The sequence below is a fragment of the Dermochelys coriacea genome, chromosome 2 (genome assembly GCF_009764565.3).
Source record: "Dermochelys coriacea isolate rDerCor1 chromosome 2, rDerCor1.pri.v4, whole genome shotgun sequence".
Taxonomy (NCBI): Eukaryota; Metazoa; Chordata; order Testudines; family Dermochelyidae; genus Dermochelys; species Dermochelys coriacea.
Window position 1 is genome coordinate 184,700,482 of NC_050069.1, and position 18,508 is coordinate 184,718,989.

Consider the following 18,508-nt stretch of genomic DNA (forward strand, 5'->3'; position numbering starts at 1 on the left):
TGTTGCTTTGTGAAAATCCGTGTTGTGCCTGATGCCTACCCTGCTATGACAGGGAAGCCAAGCCCTGCAGGGCAGTTTCTGGGGAGAGTCTGCCTTGGAGAGGATATAATTGTATTTAGTTTGGTCAGGGACACAACCCAGGCTCTAGGTGTCCCTAAGCCTCTGACTGCCAGAAACTGGGAATGGGTGACAGGAGATGGATCACTTGATAATCATCCTGTTCTGCTCATTTCCTCTGAAGCACCTTGCATTGGTCACTGGGCTAGATGGATGGTTGGTCTGGCCCATTATGGCCATTCTTGGTTCGTCCCCTCCCCACCCTCCATGACTATTCTCCTAGTTATTTCGGTAGCTGCTTCCTGTTCCCCAAATCTTGAAGAATATTTTATGGATGATTCCCCCTTAATACATATAGTACTTTATCAATGAGTCTCTCTTATGGTTGTGAGGGTTGGGATAAAAAAAGTGCATCTCAGATTTATAACTGGATGATGTTTCAGAGTAGCTATAAAGCCAGTATTGTTGCTCATGAAGGTTTTGTTATATGTTATTAAGGTAGTAGTTGTACCATGTATGGCAAGATAAGCAGCTCAATAAATCATGTTTTACAAGAACAGTTACAGTATTGTTCTCCTAGTACAAACTTGGGGTGGGGGTATGGTATTCACTTTTGGTGTGTCAAGGGGGAAAGAAGAGAAATATTTGTTACATTTTAAATTTGGAACTATGTAATAGCAAATTATATAAAAGATAAATGACTTCTCACATTGGGGTAAACTTATGAATACCCAGCTGATCAAACTATGATTATAGTTTTATTTTTTAAAATATTTTCAGTTTGTCTGATGTTGGTATCTCTTTTCATCTTCCCATTTATACTATGCTCATTACTGAAGTATCTTGAACATGGGATTTTTTTATTCATTTTTTTTAAGGAAGGAGAAGTGCCCTTATGTGATGTGATAAACAGTAAAAGCCAGTGAGGGGTTTAACTGGAAGGCCTGTGGGGAAATGGTGAAAAAGGCTACTAAAATTTGAGTAATTTTTTTGCTGTTTCTTGCAGAAGTATTAGAGGTCAGGTAAACTTACCTTTTCGCAGGCTGTAAGACCATTTAATAAAAGTAATAAATAATGGTTTTAAATTCACAAGGTACAATTCATGGTTTATTGTTCAGACAGGCATGGGCAAGGTTCCTTTATATTACAATAAGAGCCAAAGAGTAGAAGTTACTTGCGGTTCTGGAAACATTCAACCTCTTGTAGTATTTGCACTATATACATAAAATGAATGCAATTCAGTGGACCGATAAAGAGCAAACAAGCTTTGTGAAATTAATAGCTCTTGTTGTACAGAGATATAGGTATTGTACAACTGTGTGTTAAAACAAGTTTAAGGATTGTGTATTAGCCTTCAGTTTTAAGTTGTCTTGGAAGTAACTAGAATTGCAACTTGTGGTTGTACATGCGTATCCTCATTTCAAAGGGTGGGGAAGATTGTCACATGCCTTGCATGTCAAAAGCAGATTCTTGGACATAGGGAGTGGAGCTACATGAATAAACACGGGGACAGAGTTCAAGATTCTACTCTAGCATTGAACCCTCTGATTTCGCCGATTATTTCAGCTTTAGAAAACAGAGTTAAATTTGTACATTATAAACAAATGGAATAGATATTTATGGATAAAGTATTCCATAATTTTCCATTATGGGGTTTCTTGAGATTGCCTCAAGAAAATGTGGCAATAACCACACAGAGAGAGAGAGAGAAGGATCATTGGTCTGTTCTGGTAGGGCAATTTTCAGCTTCTCTGGTCACAACACATGGAAGATTCCCCAGATGCTAATGATATTTTTGCCACATAATATACTAAAAGTTTTCTTAAAAACCAAAACAATAAAACCTTCTCTTAGGAAAAGATCTTTTCTTCCTAATGCGTAAACTATATTGTGGGTTATCTCAGAGTTTGCAGTACGGTTTAGAACCAAAAACTGATTGTTTATTTGGAGTATTTTTGCCACTAACATATTTTAAAAACCTACTTGGATGTTTGTCCAATTCATGCTTGTTTTGCTATACTACAGCTTCTGCTCTGACTTGCTTTTCTGTCTGCCTGGCTGCAATTTTTGATTGCATGTTTCATGCATTCTTTTTCTATGGAGACTGGTGTGGAAAAAAAAAATCAAAGGAATTAAATTATTCATAAAATAAATTTAAAAATAAAGGAATTGAGAAGCAGGTAAGTCAGAGAAAAACCTAAAATGTTTCTGGAGCTGGAAAAGTGGGAACCAGGGAGAAGCATTTACAAATTAAAAAATTCCTTTGGTTTGATGGTTTCCAAGGAAATACCTTCCTGGCAGCAAAGGAAGGGGGGGGGGGGGAGGAAGGCTCAGTTGGAAAAAATTTAAACATGAGCAGTGAATTTCCTAGAACAAATTTAAAATATTAGGGTAATATTCCCTTTCTGAAGTCAATGAGCTGGACATCCAAGTACAATGTGTCTCCCCCCGCAGCTCCTCTAGCCATCCTTTCCCATCCTTTCCATTTTTCAGTTATTTCCCTTCTCTCCCACTCAGAATGCAGTTTAATTCCTTGAAATATTGGGAGCAATACACTTATGAGAATATATAAAAATAGCCTTCAAGTGATGTAAAATGTGCACAAAATCTTCCTGATCTAACTTGTAAGATGCATCTGTCATCTGCAACAGCTGTTCCATCATTCCCTTCTCAACCCCTGCATTTCTTATCAGTTGAAGATGTCTTGTCCTTTTCTTGACAGGAAACTCTGACATTCCTGACTGACGTCCCTTGTAGTAGACGTGGGTGGGGCGGTATTTAGATCTGCTGATGGGGTAAGAGGCACAAGTTTCCTGAGGAAAAAAAGGTATAGAGGGTCAGGATATTCTTGCAGTCTCCCTGTGTCATCAGGGGACTGTTCCTTTCCTTCAGTATTGCTTCCTTGAGCTGTGTTCTACCACTGCTTCTTCATTTGCTCCAAGGAATCCTTGGGAATTTCCACATTTGATTGTTAGGCGAGGCTGATGGGCAAATTCCCTGGTTCTGTCCTCATTCTGATTAGTCCAGCACTGTGAGCCCTTGCTGTCTGTCTTGTCACAGGGACAAGCATACATATGGAAAAAGGTGAATAATGATAATTCAGTGGCTCCCTTTCCTTATCTTCCAGCAGTTTTAGGTGTAATTGGATGAAATTCTACTACTGTTACCACCCCCAGGCTTTGCCTTGATTGTAACTAAAATATTTGACAACTTTTGAATATATAACTTCTGTTTTATATATTCTCAAAAATGTATGTAGCGTCTGGGCACTACTGTGAAATTAGCATCTCATTTAGGATATTTTTGTGCTCCTTCTGTAGGCAAAGTGAGTTGGATCAGCCTATTGAAGAGCTGAAGATTTAGCAAGGGCAAGATGCAAGTTTGACACTGCTGCTCTTCAAAGTGTATTGCTCCCAGAAAAATAGATAGGTGGGCTGGAAAATATCCTATACACACTTAAATAAGTAATTTCCTTTTTTTATATTTTCTTAATTGATTCTAGTATGCACTTGAAGTTTCCATAATACTTGGAAGTTGTTAAGTTATCTAGAAGTAATATGCTTTCATTGCAAATGAAAATCAGGTACATTTCCCAGCTTCTCTCCGTTCCTAATGTAATTTACTCAGTCTAATTATTACAAGAATGTAAAACGAATACCTGTGTTAAGTAGTCCTAGAGGAAGCTTCCAGTAATCATGTTGAAAACACAATCTTCCACTCAATTAGTATTTGCCTGCTGGAAAAAAAATTGAAATTTGTCATTTTTGTCCCATCCTAAACAATGAAGTTAATAGAAATGTTTAGCAATTAATGGCTGTCATTATACTTTTAAATATGATTAGCAATGGCTGACATTTTGCCTTGCAGAAGACACGTTCTTTCACAACTGTTCGAAAGCAACTCTCTATTTTTTAAATGGTTATGTTGCTATTTGTGTGGTTCTACTCTTAAAAAGAGATTGTATAATACTGCCTTTAAGGGCATCCCATGTTTGTGTCTGAGGCCAGGTATCCACTACAGAACTTTGTTGGCATAGCTATATTGGTCAGTGTTTGGAAAAAAAAAAAAAAACACCCATCCTCACCAAGATAGCTATTCTGTGTAGGTGCAACTAAGCTGTCAGAAGAGTGCTTTTACTGACTTAGCTAATGTCCACAAAAAAATTCCTTTTGTTGGCATACGTTGCATCTACACTAGGTGGCTCTGCTGGTATTACTATACTGGTATAGCTGTATCAGCAAAGCCTGTGTAGTGTACATTAGCTCTGAGTGACTCTGTATCAGGTTTGTTCAGTTTACAAGTAAAACGATCGTTTGTCTAATTGCCAATTCTGCAATCTAAACACATGGGATCTGACAGTCAAGTGGGACCTTTATTTCCTTATGCAACATCATCACAAGTAATAAAGGTTCTGCAGGCCTAATTATGCCCTCAGTTGACACCTGTGCATACTCTTCTTGTTTTCATTGAATTTGCTCAAGAGTAACTAAATCGTTCTCTGTGTGGAAGAAATGGAATCCAGCAAAATACATTTGGGGAGCAGATCTGATGAGTCAGAAGTGCCATTCTTTAAACCTTGTTTTAGTGTAGAACTTCAATTTATTTTTGACATTTTGAGGTGTAGTAGCTTAAAAAAGAGTCATTGGGAAATCTCTTTAAAAATTTTACTGACTAACATTTTGTAAAGATGTGATGCACTGCACACATAAATAAAACAGTCATTTGGAGTGTAGTTCAAAGCTATTAAGTTATGACTTTGTATAAAACATTAAAAAGAAAATTCTGCAACTGCTCACTTATTTTTATGTTAAATGGTATCTTGTATATTTTACTCATAATGATGCACTTGCCTGGCAAGCTCTAAGTGCATCTACGGTCTGGCATTGTTCATTGTTTTTTTTAAATAAGTGGGAAGTGGAGTTGCCTAATGGACTGTGGACTGTTTGAATAATTCTCTACCTACCTAAACTCAATAAAAACCTTGAGTTCAAAAAACAAACCAGGAAACCAAACACTGTGAAACTAAACAGACTCCCTCCCACCAATTGTCTCAGCACCATTGGGGCAAAAGCCTGAATAAATAAATGGGGTTATGGTACCATAACACTTACTGTGCTGGCACACGTGTGTGGCATATCACAGCCCCTTGAGGGTATGCCCCTTCCAAATGGAAAGGACCCATGTTTCGGGAAGTAAAAGGTGAACATGCTTTTGAGTCTTCAGTGCCAGCAGCAGGAGAGGAGATTTCTCTGTAACCCCTTCCAGCAATAAAGAGATGTTCTTTTGTTTGTTGAGCTCTCGCCTGTGCCATCATTTTGGAGAGTATACCTGCTTGTGCTAACCCACCAATAAATGCTACAATTAAGAGACTGTGAGGTCATGCAAAACCAACATTGTTCCCTTTAGATTTGACAGACTTGGGCTCTGCCTGACCTACTGGGAGCATAAGTTCATGGGCCATCCACTATGAATGTCCTGTAGCCGGTCCTTGGGCACTTAAAATTACAAAAACTGAAAGAGATTAGAGAAAAAAATATTCTCCCTTTTTCAGTTTGTTTACTTTATGGGTTTCTCAGCGCTTTGTGTACAAATTGCCATGATATCCTATCCTCATACTCTGCACTGAGGGGTGGGAGGAACGCATTTATTTCCCTGGCTCTGCAAAGAAGCATAACATTGCATCAGCTGTTCGCTGTAAATAGTTCTTTTAATGGCTTAATTTAGGAATTTATAGATGCTCCAATTAAGAGTAATTATTATGCAAAACTTGGGCCTGTATGGGAACAGAGGAGCAGCCAGGAGGGTGCCTACCTTCAACCAGTGAATAGTGGCCTGGGTAGGGAGTAGAGAAAGGTCAGGAAGCAGACCTGTCTGACCTCCAGCTTTCTGTCCCTCTACTGCTGATCTCCAGCTTTTGGAAGGATGGCTGAAAATTCTGTCATCCCTGTGCCCTCTCTGTCGTCATCTCCTCCAATGAGAGTAGGCTGCTCAGGTCGGAAGCTAGAGCAAGGCCATGGTAAGAGGGAGCCTCCATCTGCCCTGGGCATTATCTTTTAGTGAATTATACTAATAGTTCTGCTTGCCATGTCCTTCAAGATTTTAGAAGTAGTAGATCTCATCCTCTCACACCTACTTCTTATTTGCAGATCAGAAGAGGAAAACAAGCTTTCCTGCTTTTTCAGATTTCTTAACGTTGAATGACCTAGTCATTGTACTGAAACTAGTTAAATAAACTGAAATGAAGAAAATATTTTCTCAGCACCTGCAGAAGAGGCTACTGCTATCAAAAGCTGGTTTTAGCATGTCAACAAATGCTGGTTCCAGGTTGTGGCAAATTGCCGGTATGATTATGATGGGTCCCAGGCTTCCTCTTCTTGGGTGGAATCGGGGGGGGAAGGGGGTTCAGGGCACAGTTTCCTGCCCCTGTACTAGGGTAGAATATCTACTGTACCACTAGTAACCCAGAGAAGAGTAGTAGAAAGGGAGGGACCCACGCCTGCCCTCTACTCTGGGTCTCAGCCCAGGGGCCCTAGGGATAGTGATAAACCACTTGAACTAGTGCTTCCTTCCCTTAGGCTACTTCCCTCTCCTGCTCTTCAGCTTGTGGGGCTTCCTGCCCTCTCTCTCTCTCTCTGCAGAGGCCAGGTGTCTCTTTACCTAAGATCTTGGTCTTCTAGCCAACCACAGCACTTCTCCAAACTGCTCTCTGCTCCAACTCCTTCCCCTGGCTGATTGAAGCCTGTAAAGGGAAGAAAGGTTTCTATAGATTAATTAAAAGCACCTGAAGCTAGTCACCTGATTAAAACCCCCCTGCTTCATCTCATCCTGGGACTTGCATATCTCTCCTGTATCACTCTTCTGCTGCTTTCTGGCCATGCTGTATCACAAGGTGCTTAGCCAGTGTCTTCCACCAGTCTAATGCTTTAACACTTTGGCAGCAAACATATACTGCTTCATATTAATATTTGTATTTAATTTAAATAATTATAATAGGTTTTAGTAAGTTTAGCCCTTAACATATATTGCTTTACTTTCAAACTTAATTTTAAATAGGTTTATTTTTAACAACAAAATGTATTTAACTTAAATTTTAAAAAATCTGATTTTTATCCCTCCTGGATACAGTTTTTTCTGTAAGAATCTGGGAAATTCTCTCAAACAAAATACTTTAGTAACAACTGCTTAAGTGAATCTTCTACCAGCAAAAAGCCAGGAAATCCCTAGCTAAGACCCCAGTCATCTCTTGCAACCTGTAACCATTAATTCACTTTCTCCACATTATTTCAGACATTGCACACATGCCTCTTCCTCCACCTCCACACAAAACACAGAACATTAACTCCAGGACCTCACCTAAATAAGTGATAGAAACATTCTATGATTATCTTCCCCAAAATAACACTATTACAAATTAGCTCCACTTTAAAAAACAAACTGCCAATCAATACAAAAAATTAAATATAACCATAAACTAAACATCTACACAACACACACTATCTATTTCACCATGAAACAAATTTAATTTTCCAAACAACTAGGAAACATCCACATAATTAGAGTCATAAGCTGCATCTTTTGTGAGGAGGTAGATGGAGGAATATGTGTTCATGGCTGATATTTGAAGATGAGGTAATGAAAGATAGTAAAATCATGGCTGTAGGCTGCAAGAAATGACTGAGGATTTAATTAGGAATTTTCTGATTCTTTAATTTTTGTCTCATGAAATGTTCAACTAAGGAATCTTAACTGTTTTTTAACAAAAAAAATGTAATTGAGGGAGGCAGGGATGTTATTATTTTACAGATGTGGACACTGAGTCACAGTGTGAGAGTTCTGGGATGGGGGTTGGAGCTCAAGGATCAGATTTCTGGGCTGAGGTCAGTATCAGTGGTCAGAACTTGTGTCAGGGTCTGGATCCGGAGCGAGGGTCAGAATCCAAGTCAGAGGCAAAGTCAGTGCTGGGAATTGGGGAATAGAGAAGCATAGTTGGTCATGTTGTTGTCTGGACTCTTCCTGGTATGTCCCATGGAGTTATATGGGGTCAAGGGGCCAATGAGGAGCCTAGAGGCAGCTGGCAATTGGGACTCTTGGATGGTTCGTCCAAGTAGTGTACAGTGTGGTTTGTAGCTCTCAGGGAGGGGCTGAATTACAGCTGTTGGTGGTCGTGTTTAGGTGTCTGTTGCCTGGTGGCTCTGCCAACCCAAGTTTGAGTCCTCCCGATCCTTACATCATCCCCCTAGTTCAAGGGGGCATCCTTCCCCAGGAGGCCAGGTTTGTCTGGGTGGGCTGCATGGGAGGCTGCTTCAAGGTCAGGCACATAGATCTGTTCCCAGGAGTGCACCTCAGGGCCATAACCTTCCCAGTCAATGAGGCAACAACATTTGATTTTAGAATCTGAAACCTCACGGACCTCACATTCATTATGACCTTGGTCCTGTACTGGAAGGGGTGGCAGTTGCTGTCAGTGAGCAAAGAAGTTGTCGCCTTGTGGCTTCAGCAGCAATACATGCAACACTGGGTATACCCTGACAGATCTGGAGAGTCGGAGCCTGCCGATCACTGGGTTGATCACCTGGCTGATCGTGTATGGGCAAGGTATTGGTAGTCCGATTTTTGACAAGGCCATTCTATGTGGAGATATTGTGCTGAGAGCTAGACCTTTTGTCCAACTGCAAATGTCGGGCTTTCTGGTGCCAGCAGTCAGCATATCACTTATAGTCCCTCTGGGTGTTTTCAAGATGCCTCTTAAGCTCCTTGTGGACTTTATGAATCTACTGTACCCAGTTGGTGGCAGTGGGGTTTGTGGAGACAGGGATGGAACCTGAAGTTTGTGTAGAATGGACTTTTCCCAGTGGAAATATGGCCAGTGTTATGGTAGGTGAATTCTGCCTGGGGCAGGAGAGCTGACCCGTCATTCAGGTGATCATTTGTAAAGCTCCAAAGATAGTGTTCTAACACCGGATGCACTCTCTTGGACTGGTCATCTCTCTGTGAGTGATGGGTAGAGGATGTGTAGGCGTAAACCACAAGCAGTCACCTGGTTTCACTCCAGAATAGTGACATGCATAGCAAACCTGAGTCAGATGTGACCTATTTGGGGAGTCCCTGGAGACGGACAATGTGCGTCCTCAGGAGTTGAGTTATCTCTTCTGCAGCAGGCAAGTGTGTAATGGGAGCAAAGTGAGCCATTTTGGTTAACGGATCAACCATAGTGAGGATGATGGTATATCTTTCAGACATGGGAAGCTCCCCTATAAAATCTGGGTTGATAGCTGCCCAAGGTCTAGCCGGGGTTTCTGCAGGTATTGGAGTGTCTAAGGGTCTCTAGTGTGGCCTCTTAATGTGAACACAAATCTCACAAGAATCTACAGAGGAGATTCTAATTTGAGGCCATTAGAAAGAGCAGGGAATCAGGCAAGGCAGAAGTAACCTGCTGGTGGGGAGTCAAGGCTGAGTCTCAGTACTTCCAGTTAAGACTGTCCCAATCAGACACACGGACAACCCTTGATGTAGAATAAGCCATCCCGTATCTGATGTTGCCCCTTGCTTCCTACCTTGAGTTCCTTGGGAAGGGACTCCACTCTTTTTGCTGAGTGGATCAAAGACATGAGGTCTTGGGAAACAGCGGTGTCCAAGAAATCACAGCAGTTGAGGATGCAGGGTGGCTCCATGCAAGATGGGTCCTGACTGGTGAACTACTCCCTTTTTTGGAAGATTTTTTCAGTGGCCTTGTTCTGGGCTCTAGGGTGGTAGGTAATGGTGAAATTTAAAATGTGTGAAGAACAAGGCCCAATAGAGCTGACTTTGGTTTAGCACCTTACCCTTCTGAAGGTATTCTGGATTTTTATGATCTACGTACACCTGTATTGGGTGTCAGAACCTTTCCAGATAGTGGTGCCACTCTGTGGAGGCCATCTTGATCGCTATAAGTTTTTTATTTAGGATTCATAATTCTGTCATATCTTTGGGATAGTATGGCTCTAATGGCAGCGTTGGAGGCTTCAGTCTCAACGACAAAGGGCAGCATTGGATTGGGGTGTGTCGGGAATGGTGCACGGTGAAGGCCATGTTGAGCAGGTTGAACACCTGTTGTACCGCCAGGAACTAGGTGAAGGAGGTGTTCTTTTGTAGAAGTGCTGTCAATAGGATTATCTGGCCTGAAAAAACAGGAATGAAATGTTTATAAAAGTTAGCAAACCCCAGGAAGCTTTGCAGCTCCTTGATGCTTTGAGAGTCTGCCCAGGTCCAAACAGTGTCCACTTTCCTGAGGTCCATTTGGAGGTCCTCAGTTGACAAGATATAGCTCAAGAACTCCATAGAACATCGGCTGGAGCTGTACTTTGAGTTTCACATACAAAACATGTTGGCAGAGCGGATCCAGGATCAATCAGATACGATGGGTGTGTTGCTCTGGACTCTTGGAGAAGACAAGTACGTCATCAAGGTAAACTACAACGTACTGGTCTAGGATGTCATGGAATATCTAATTCACTAAATGCTGGAAAGTGGTGGAGGCATTTGTAAGACAGAATGGTGTTACCGAGTATTCATAATGGCCATACCAGGTTTGAAAAGCCATCTTCCATTCGTCCCCTGGTCTGATCCTTATCAGGCTGTAGTGTCCTTGCAGGTCAAGTTTAGTGAATACCTTAGCTGATCACATGCAGTCCAACATGTCCTGGATGAGTGGGCAAGGGGTACCAGTTTTTGATTGTTACTTGATTGAGGGCCCAATAATCCACTCATAGACGCAGGGTCCCATCTTTCTTATTGACAAAAAAAGTGACCCCAACAGGGGAGGTTGATGGCTGCGTCAACCCGTTGGCCAGATTCTCCTGGAGATAGGAGCACAGGGTGGCCAGTTCTGGTTCTGAACTGGCATAGAGATGGCCAAAGGGTATTTTGGCTCCAGGCTGTAGCTCAGTCAGAGAGCCATAGTCCCAGTGTGGTGGTAGGACATCCACAGTTTTTCTTCAAAGATTTCTGTGTATTAGTAATTCTTAGCAGAAGGAGCTGGGGTTGATTCTAGAGATGGTCTCATCTGGTCCACAAGCAGGGTCTGGTGCAGTGATTGGCAACCTTTGGCACGCGGCCCACCAGGATAAGCCCCCTAGCGGGCCTGTTTGTTTACCTGCCGTGTCCACAGGTTCGGCCCATCGCTGCTCCCAGTGGCCGCAGTTTGCCGTTCCAGGCCAATGGGGGCTGCGGGAAGTGGCGCGGGCCAAGGGATGTGCTAGTCGCCATTTCCCGCAGCCCCAATTGGCCTGTAGTGGCGAACCGCGGCTAGTGGGAGCTGCTGTCGACTGAACCTGCAGATGCAGCAGGTAAACAAACTGGCCCAGCCCGCCAGGGGGCTTACCCTGGTGGGCCGCATGCCAAAGGTTGCCGATCCCCGATCTGGGGATTCCTCAGCCGTGACCTGGTCTCTGGCCGGGCTCCATCAGGCAGTGCACGCAGGCAGCCTTGCTGGCAGAATTCAGAGTGGAAGCTGATTTTTCCATTCCCGCCACAGGATGTGTGGGTCATGGATTAACAAACATGAGATGCTGAGGATTATGGGAAAGTGTGGTAAGCAGACCTTATGGTGTCTGCGATTCTGGATAACAACTTCCAATGGCACAGTATCCTATGTCACTGGGCCCAAGGACAGGAGTGAGCCATCTGTTCTGTCTACAAGGTTGGCATTGCCTCTGGCTGCACTTTCATCTATGAAGTTGTCCACAATCCTGGAGTCTATGAGTACCCATTGCAGGGGAACTTATTGAGACCTGCTTAGGATGTTGAAGCCGATCTGAACTTGGAGGTGTAATGAGGGCTTGACTGCCTTGGGCATATTTCAGTAAGGGGATGAGTGGCTCGGGGCCCACGCAGACCAGCCCCCTTTAGTGGGCCAGGGTTCGGCCATTTCCTGAATTTTGCCTGACTGTGTCCTTGACAGGTAACTGGCAATTGTGTGGCCAGTTCCCCACAGTAGGAACAAAAATGGTGGCAGTGATGTCATTCTCTTTCCTTGGGAGTCCCATGGCTGCATTGAGTTGCATAGGCTCTGGGATCGGGCCAGGGACCAAGTATTGCCTGGGGTGTGGCACTGACCCCTTCCTTTCTTCACATTGCTCACGCAGTCTGTTCTCGATGCGTATGGCCTGAAGTGGATGAGAAAGGAGGCGACTTGTCAGAGTTTTCGCAGGGCCATCTTAGCTGAGCAAGTGCAGAGGGGGTTGTCAAAAACAATGGAAAAATGTTTCCACTCAATGTCTTGCATTCCTTCTTGGCTCTTCCTTGCAAGATCATGGTTTCAGTATTTATGCCTTTGCATTGCTTTTCCCTGCAGCGAAATAAAGTATCATGTCACAGTTTCACTGGGATGAATATTTTAAAAACAGTATTACAAAGCAACTTTAAATAGTAAGAAGCAATATAATAGGTAGCCATGGCTTCACTTTCTGTGAATATCATTTTTATTAGGTCGACACTTTAAGTACAGAGCCCCTTGGAATAATTATAAAGAAGAATAGTCATAATATAGTACAATCTAAGGCCCTGATCCTACACACACACACACACACACACACGAGAAGTCTCCTTAAAGTTAGTCGAACTACTCGCACAAGTAAAGTTACACACATGCTTAAGCCTTTGCGGAACTGGCACCTTATGAGATATTGATTTGCTTTCATCACAGCACAAACACAACAGTTTTATTGTAGGAGCAGAAGAAGTATCTCATACAAAGAGCATTCCTATTCGACAATAAAATCTCTTCGGCAAAGGATAGCGAGGGACTTATGGAGGCAATCTAAAGCTAGACAATCTTTTGCTTCATTTATCTAAGCATCCACAGTCCCTATTTCAAAGCAGGTGAAACAATGGAGAACATTAGGGTAAAAATAATCTTAACTTGAATCCAAAACATTTAATCAAATAAGTTTTAAAAAGAGTGAAATCCACTAATTCTCAACATTTTTTGTCCTTTCAGTTTCTGGTGATGGGGACGGTGGCATTAGAGTGTAACCTTTTTCCTGCCGGATCAAATAAAGGAGCTAGGAATTTGAGTATCCACTTTCCTTTACTGACTGAATCTCAACAAGGAGAAAGATTATGTTGTTGTTCAACTCTTATTTAAAGCAGAGCTACAAATTGATATCTGAATGCAAATGATCAATGGCCCCGCTACACGGTCAGATGAGAGATTTATGGTCGGTTTATATATCCGAAGAGGACTCTAAAAATAAATGACTTCAGTTCTTTTATTTCTAAAGATAGTAGATAAGTGGTCCCAATAGAACTACAGTATTTGAAGGACTGCATTGTTCCAGGGATGACACAGATCACTGCATATATGGTTATCTGAAAGCAACTGATGGCAGAGATTATCTCTTAAGTATGCATACTTGATCTGCACTCAATTCAGAGCAGTCCTTTAAATGTCATGGTTTCCTTAGGTAATTCACACAGGTTACCAATGTGCATCAGCTGTTATCTGTAGGATGTAATCTGAATCTTGCAGAACTATACTACCTTGATCTCCTGTTCCTTATTGTAAATTATTAACTCTTGCAACTTGCAAGGCTAATATATACGAGAGAGTGTGTGTACGAGAGAGTAGGAAAGGGGCACAAAGAGGGAAGGCACAATATAACAAGTTTCCTGAATGTATTAAATTAGTCAGATGGAAATAAAATGTGATCAGAGGCATCCTTTTACAGTAAGTAAATTTTACATAGGTATTGTTTACGCAGTCACTACAACTGGAAACACTAGCCTTATTCATCTTGGAAAAATTTTATTCAAATGTATAGCATGTCAGTTGCAAAGATTATTCTTAAAAGCCAGATATCGATTACAGGTTGGGACTGGAAGAGAGGGGGAGCCGGGTGGCGGCTGCAGATGGATTCGGTGGGGAGGCTGACACTGGCAGCTAGGGGGCAGGTAGTAGTTGGGCATGGAGACTGGGAACCAAGGGGGTGACTGGGACAAGAGGCTGGTAGGGAAAACTGGTGAGGAGACTGGGAATCAGATGGCTGAGGTGGGGAATACTGAAACAATATTTTTGTGCTTTTTCACTTGAATGTCAATTTCCATCCAAATAGAATTCAACACAAATCTTAAGTAAAAAATTAACCATCTTGTAAACAAGAAAAACGCCATTTTCTAACATAAAAATGTAAAAATTAAAAATCTGTATGTTAAGCTATATAATTGCTTAAATACATGTGAACAGATATAGTGGCCTCCTACTTAGCAAAAAGTAGTACCAAATATGGTGTAAAGCCTATATTTAGTTGCAAATCAACATGGTTTAATGATTACCAACCTATAAGTATAAACTTTTCTTTAAGAAAATAACTAAAAAGTACAACTGGAAACCAAAATATAAATTAAGGTTTCCTGTTTGCTAATTTAAATCATGATTAAAATTGGTGATTTAAATCACTTCGATTTTAATCAGTCCATCCATCTATTCTGTCTCCTTGTAGATAGTTATTTATGTTATTTATTTATTTATTTGGATAGTCACCACTGTTTATATATATATTTTTTTCTTCCTACATGTGTCTACATCTCCCAACCCCCCCACCCCCGAACTGCATATCTTTTACATGTCTTTGCAGAACTTCATGGCCCCCTGTGCTCAGCTTGGCTTACCCCAATACTGACTCTCCCCAGCTTTGCTCCCTTCTCATGTTTGCCAACAGCATCAATTCTCAACATCCTTCTGTCGCATTCAGATTTTATATGTGGATATGTATTGACATTAGTATATGTCCATGGTGTTACATATAAAGAGAGATTCATATCAGCATTTTCAAGGAGTAATGGTCTCAAGTTGCAGTGGGGGAGGTTTAGGTTGGATATTAGGAAAAACTTTTTCACTAGAAGGGTGGTGAAGCAGTGGAATGCGTTACCTAGGGCGGTGGTGGAATCTCCTTCCTTTGAGGTTTTTAAGGTCAGGCTTGACAAAGCCCTGGCTGGGATGATTTAGTTGGGGATTGGTCCTGCTTTGAGCAGGGGGTTGGACTAGATGACTTCCTGAGGTCCCTTCCAACCCTGATGTTCTATGATTCTAGGACCTTGTAGCTTCCCCCTCCTCCACCCCAGTTATAGTTCACAACAAATATGGAAAGAAGAAATGCATTTCCTCTCCATTGGCTTTCCATGACTTCAACATATCTCCCACAAAAGCGGTTTGGGTTCTTAATCCATACTTTATTTCTCTGCATCTAGTACAAGTATAGGGACAAGAATGAGTTTAAATTCTGGTTTTATGATTTTTGCACTTTGCATATTGTTTGGCTCTCTGTTCTTTTCTGCACATTCACACTAGAGTACATACATACTATGCTATGACGTTGCTCAGAACATTTCTTTTAGTGTTATCAGTTTCAGGAACTTCCATGCTGGAAGCTGCTTACATTTTTTATTTACCTAGTTACATGCTTTTATTTGTTGTTTTAATCACAAACTGGAATAGTACATGTAGACTCCTCAGCTTTTGATGGTTTTGTTTGACAGAATTCCCAGCACAGATGACCCATTCATTCCAGCCCTATCATTAGTATTATTTATACTGTGCCATAAATGTGCATAGCACTCTACAGACAATATTTCAGTGTCCTTGACTTGAGGAACTTGCAAGAATATGTGGCGGGAGGGTAGAGGGATGAGGGAACACACCTTATGGGTGTTTTAGGTTAGTGATGGATGCTTCTTGAAGGTTTTATTGTTATTATTTTAAATACATTGACTTCGAGGGAAGATTAGAGTAAGAAGCATGCTTGAAGGAGAGACATAATGGAGGAGAGGGTGGAAGCATGCTAGGCAGAGTCAAGAAGAGGGTTACAGACATGGGTGATTGCCTTGAAGAAGGTCTAGAGAGTGGGAAAAGATAAAGGGATGGTTGTGTGGTCAGGCAAGCTGCAGGGAAGGAATGAAGGGTGGTGAGGGAGATAGTGGGGGGGGGGAAGGTAGGAAAGAGCTGATTTGTGCAGGGCCTTGAAAGTGAGAACAAGGAGTTGAATTTGATATAGAATGTGAGCAGAAGACAATGAAAGTATCTGAAGAGGGACTGGGCATCATCCCGGCGGTGGGGATGTTAGAGAATTTTCACAGCTGCATTCTGGTTGGAATGTGGGGGAGTAAGAAAAGAGTCAGGGAGACCAAAAAAGGGGAGTTTACATTAGTCAAAGGAGGTGGAACCAGGTCTGCACAAGAGTTTTGCCATAAGGAATGGATGGATGTTGCGAAGGGAAAAAACAGCAGGATTTAGGAATAATATCAATTGAAGAGGAAGAGAGGAGTAAAAACCACCACTGAAGTTGCAGTCTGAGGGACAAGTAAAGATGGTGGAGTTACCAACAGAGAGGGAGGAAGAGGATAAGAGCCCTCTATGGAGTTGTCCTGATGTTGATATGTAACATTAATGTTAGCAAATATATTTGGCATAACTTGGAAACTTCCATTTAAAAATCATATCTAATTATCCCCTAAATGCCTGGCTTCAGCTTGGTGGGAGTTCAAACTGGAAAGTCTTTGTTAAAATAAAAATCAGTCAACAACCTAACCAAGGGATTTTAATAAATGGGTATTTTTGCAGACACTTATAGCAGTACACATGGGAAGCCAGAGAATGATGATCTGTAGAGAAGTTAATTCTCACAGCAGCATTGTGTTCATACTGCAAGAGGATAATGTGCTGTATCACTTTGTCTTGCATTGTTTCCATACAGTGAGGTAACATTTTGACAGTGGCAGATGCCTGTGCGCACAGGAAGTGTGGACATACAGATGTGCATGAAATTCAGAACTTTATCACTTCCTAGAAACCAGCATGGTTTAGACTTCATTTATAGGAGAGCATCAGTTCTTTTTCTGTCTTTTTTTATTTCAGAGAACTAATATATTATCTGAGTTACATACATTCACAGTAGGCTTCCATTTTGGATAAAATATAAATACATACGGCTGAAGAGTTTGTAGAGCACATTGACCTTTTAATAACCAGGACATCATCATGCTTATAAAATGAAGACAAAAATAGCTCTCTCCAGTACACCATTGGGCATTAGTAATGCATAGCACTTACATAACGCTTTACAGCAGCCTGAAAGACATTAATACTTCTTCACAACACTCCTGCCAAGGAGAAATATCATCTAATTTTACAGATGGAGAAGATGATGAGACAGAAAGCTAAGTGACTTGCTGAAGCCATCATTGCTGAGCCACAATTACAATTGAGAAACCTTTTTTCTTTTTCTTTTTCCTTCTCCTTTTCCTTTTCACATTGCCTCTCGGATGGGCTGTTTTAGGGAAAACAGAGGATGCTGAAATACTGTCCATTTAAGAATGACTTTCCCTTTTACCCAAGGTTTAGGAAAGGAGTCATGTTCTCCTTCACTTACGCTGAGTTAATGAAAGGAACAAAGAAAGATACATAGTTTAACACATTGAACATGATGGTCCCAAAGATAAAAAGCAAAACACTATAGCAGAAGTCCTGAGCCCTGGCAGATGTTCTCTGCAGGACTGAAGCCCTGAGGCGTCTGTCCCCGCTGGGCAGAAGCTCCTACCACCCCCACCCCACTCAAGGCAGAGGTTTTGAGCTTTCCCCCGAGTCTGATAGGTGGAGAGTGTGTGTGTGTGTGTGTGTGTGTGGTGGGGGGGGGCTCCACGAGCCGCGCTTTAATGGTAAAAGAGTTGCATGTGGCTCGCCAGCCACAGTTTGGCCACCCCTGCACTATAGGCTTGAAACCTGCAAGGTGCTAAACACTCTGACCTTGACCCATTGAAGTCAATGGGACTATTCCTGTGCAGTTAGACAAAGGTTGAAGTGCCTTGCTGGCTGGGGTCACAATGCTCAGCACCTGGAAGACTGGAGCCATGAATGCTGCAGAAGAAAATGGAGATTTGAGAGAGAGGTAAAGAAGGATGTTTGAAACATTGTATCTAAAGGATGGAACCATCTGGACAACTGAAAAAATTGGATACTGGACTTTCCATCTTCACTGTCCAGTAATTGTTATAGCTCCCATTTCATGTCTGATCCTTTTGGTTACAAATATGTTGAATAGGCCCATGTGATAGGGTGCTCAGAGGGCTCGGTGGCGCACCCAACTTCTGGCCTCTCTTTGTCAGGATGGTAGAGGTGCCTGTTTCTGACCCTAAGCCAGGAATCTTTTATTCTCCATCTGCATCTAGGTCTCAGCCTTTAAAGGGGCTTGTTATGGGGAATTTATTTTTTATGGAGTCCCCTACACCGAATCTGTGTAGGTATATATAGGGTCGCCACTACTGTGGTATCTGAATGAGCGTACGTAGCACTTTACAACCACATAAAAGTGGTTTGAAAAAGCACTTTTTGCTCTGAAAAGTTTACATTCCAGTTGAGACAGACAAATATGAAACATAGGCAAACATTTCAGAAGATCTTTTTTAAGAAAAGCAACCATAA

General features: G+C 41.8%; 1 protein-coding gene and 1 long non-coding RNA gene across 3 annotated transcripts in view; one reads left to right on the plus strand and one right to left on the minus strand.

The window, feature by feature from the left end:
* Positions 1-18,508, plus strand: part of DCLK3 (doublecortin like kinase 3) — a 39,224-nt gene that overhangs the window by 1,017 nt on the left and 19,699 nt on the right. The gene's annotated exons all lie outside the window — the stretch shown is intronic.
* On the minus strand, positions 795-13,576 carry LOC122458903. The gene is made up of 3 exons (XR_006279223.1): positions 13,449-13,576; positions 3,716-3,793; positions 795-2,870 (listed from the first exon to the last, which is right to left on the minus strand). It is a non-coding gene; the product is annotated as an uncharacterized LOC122458903 (long non-coding RNA).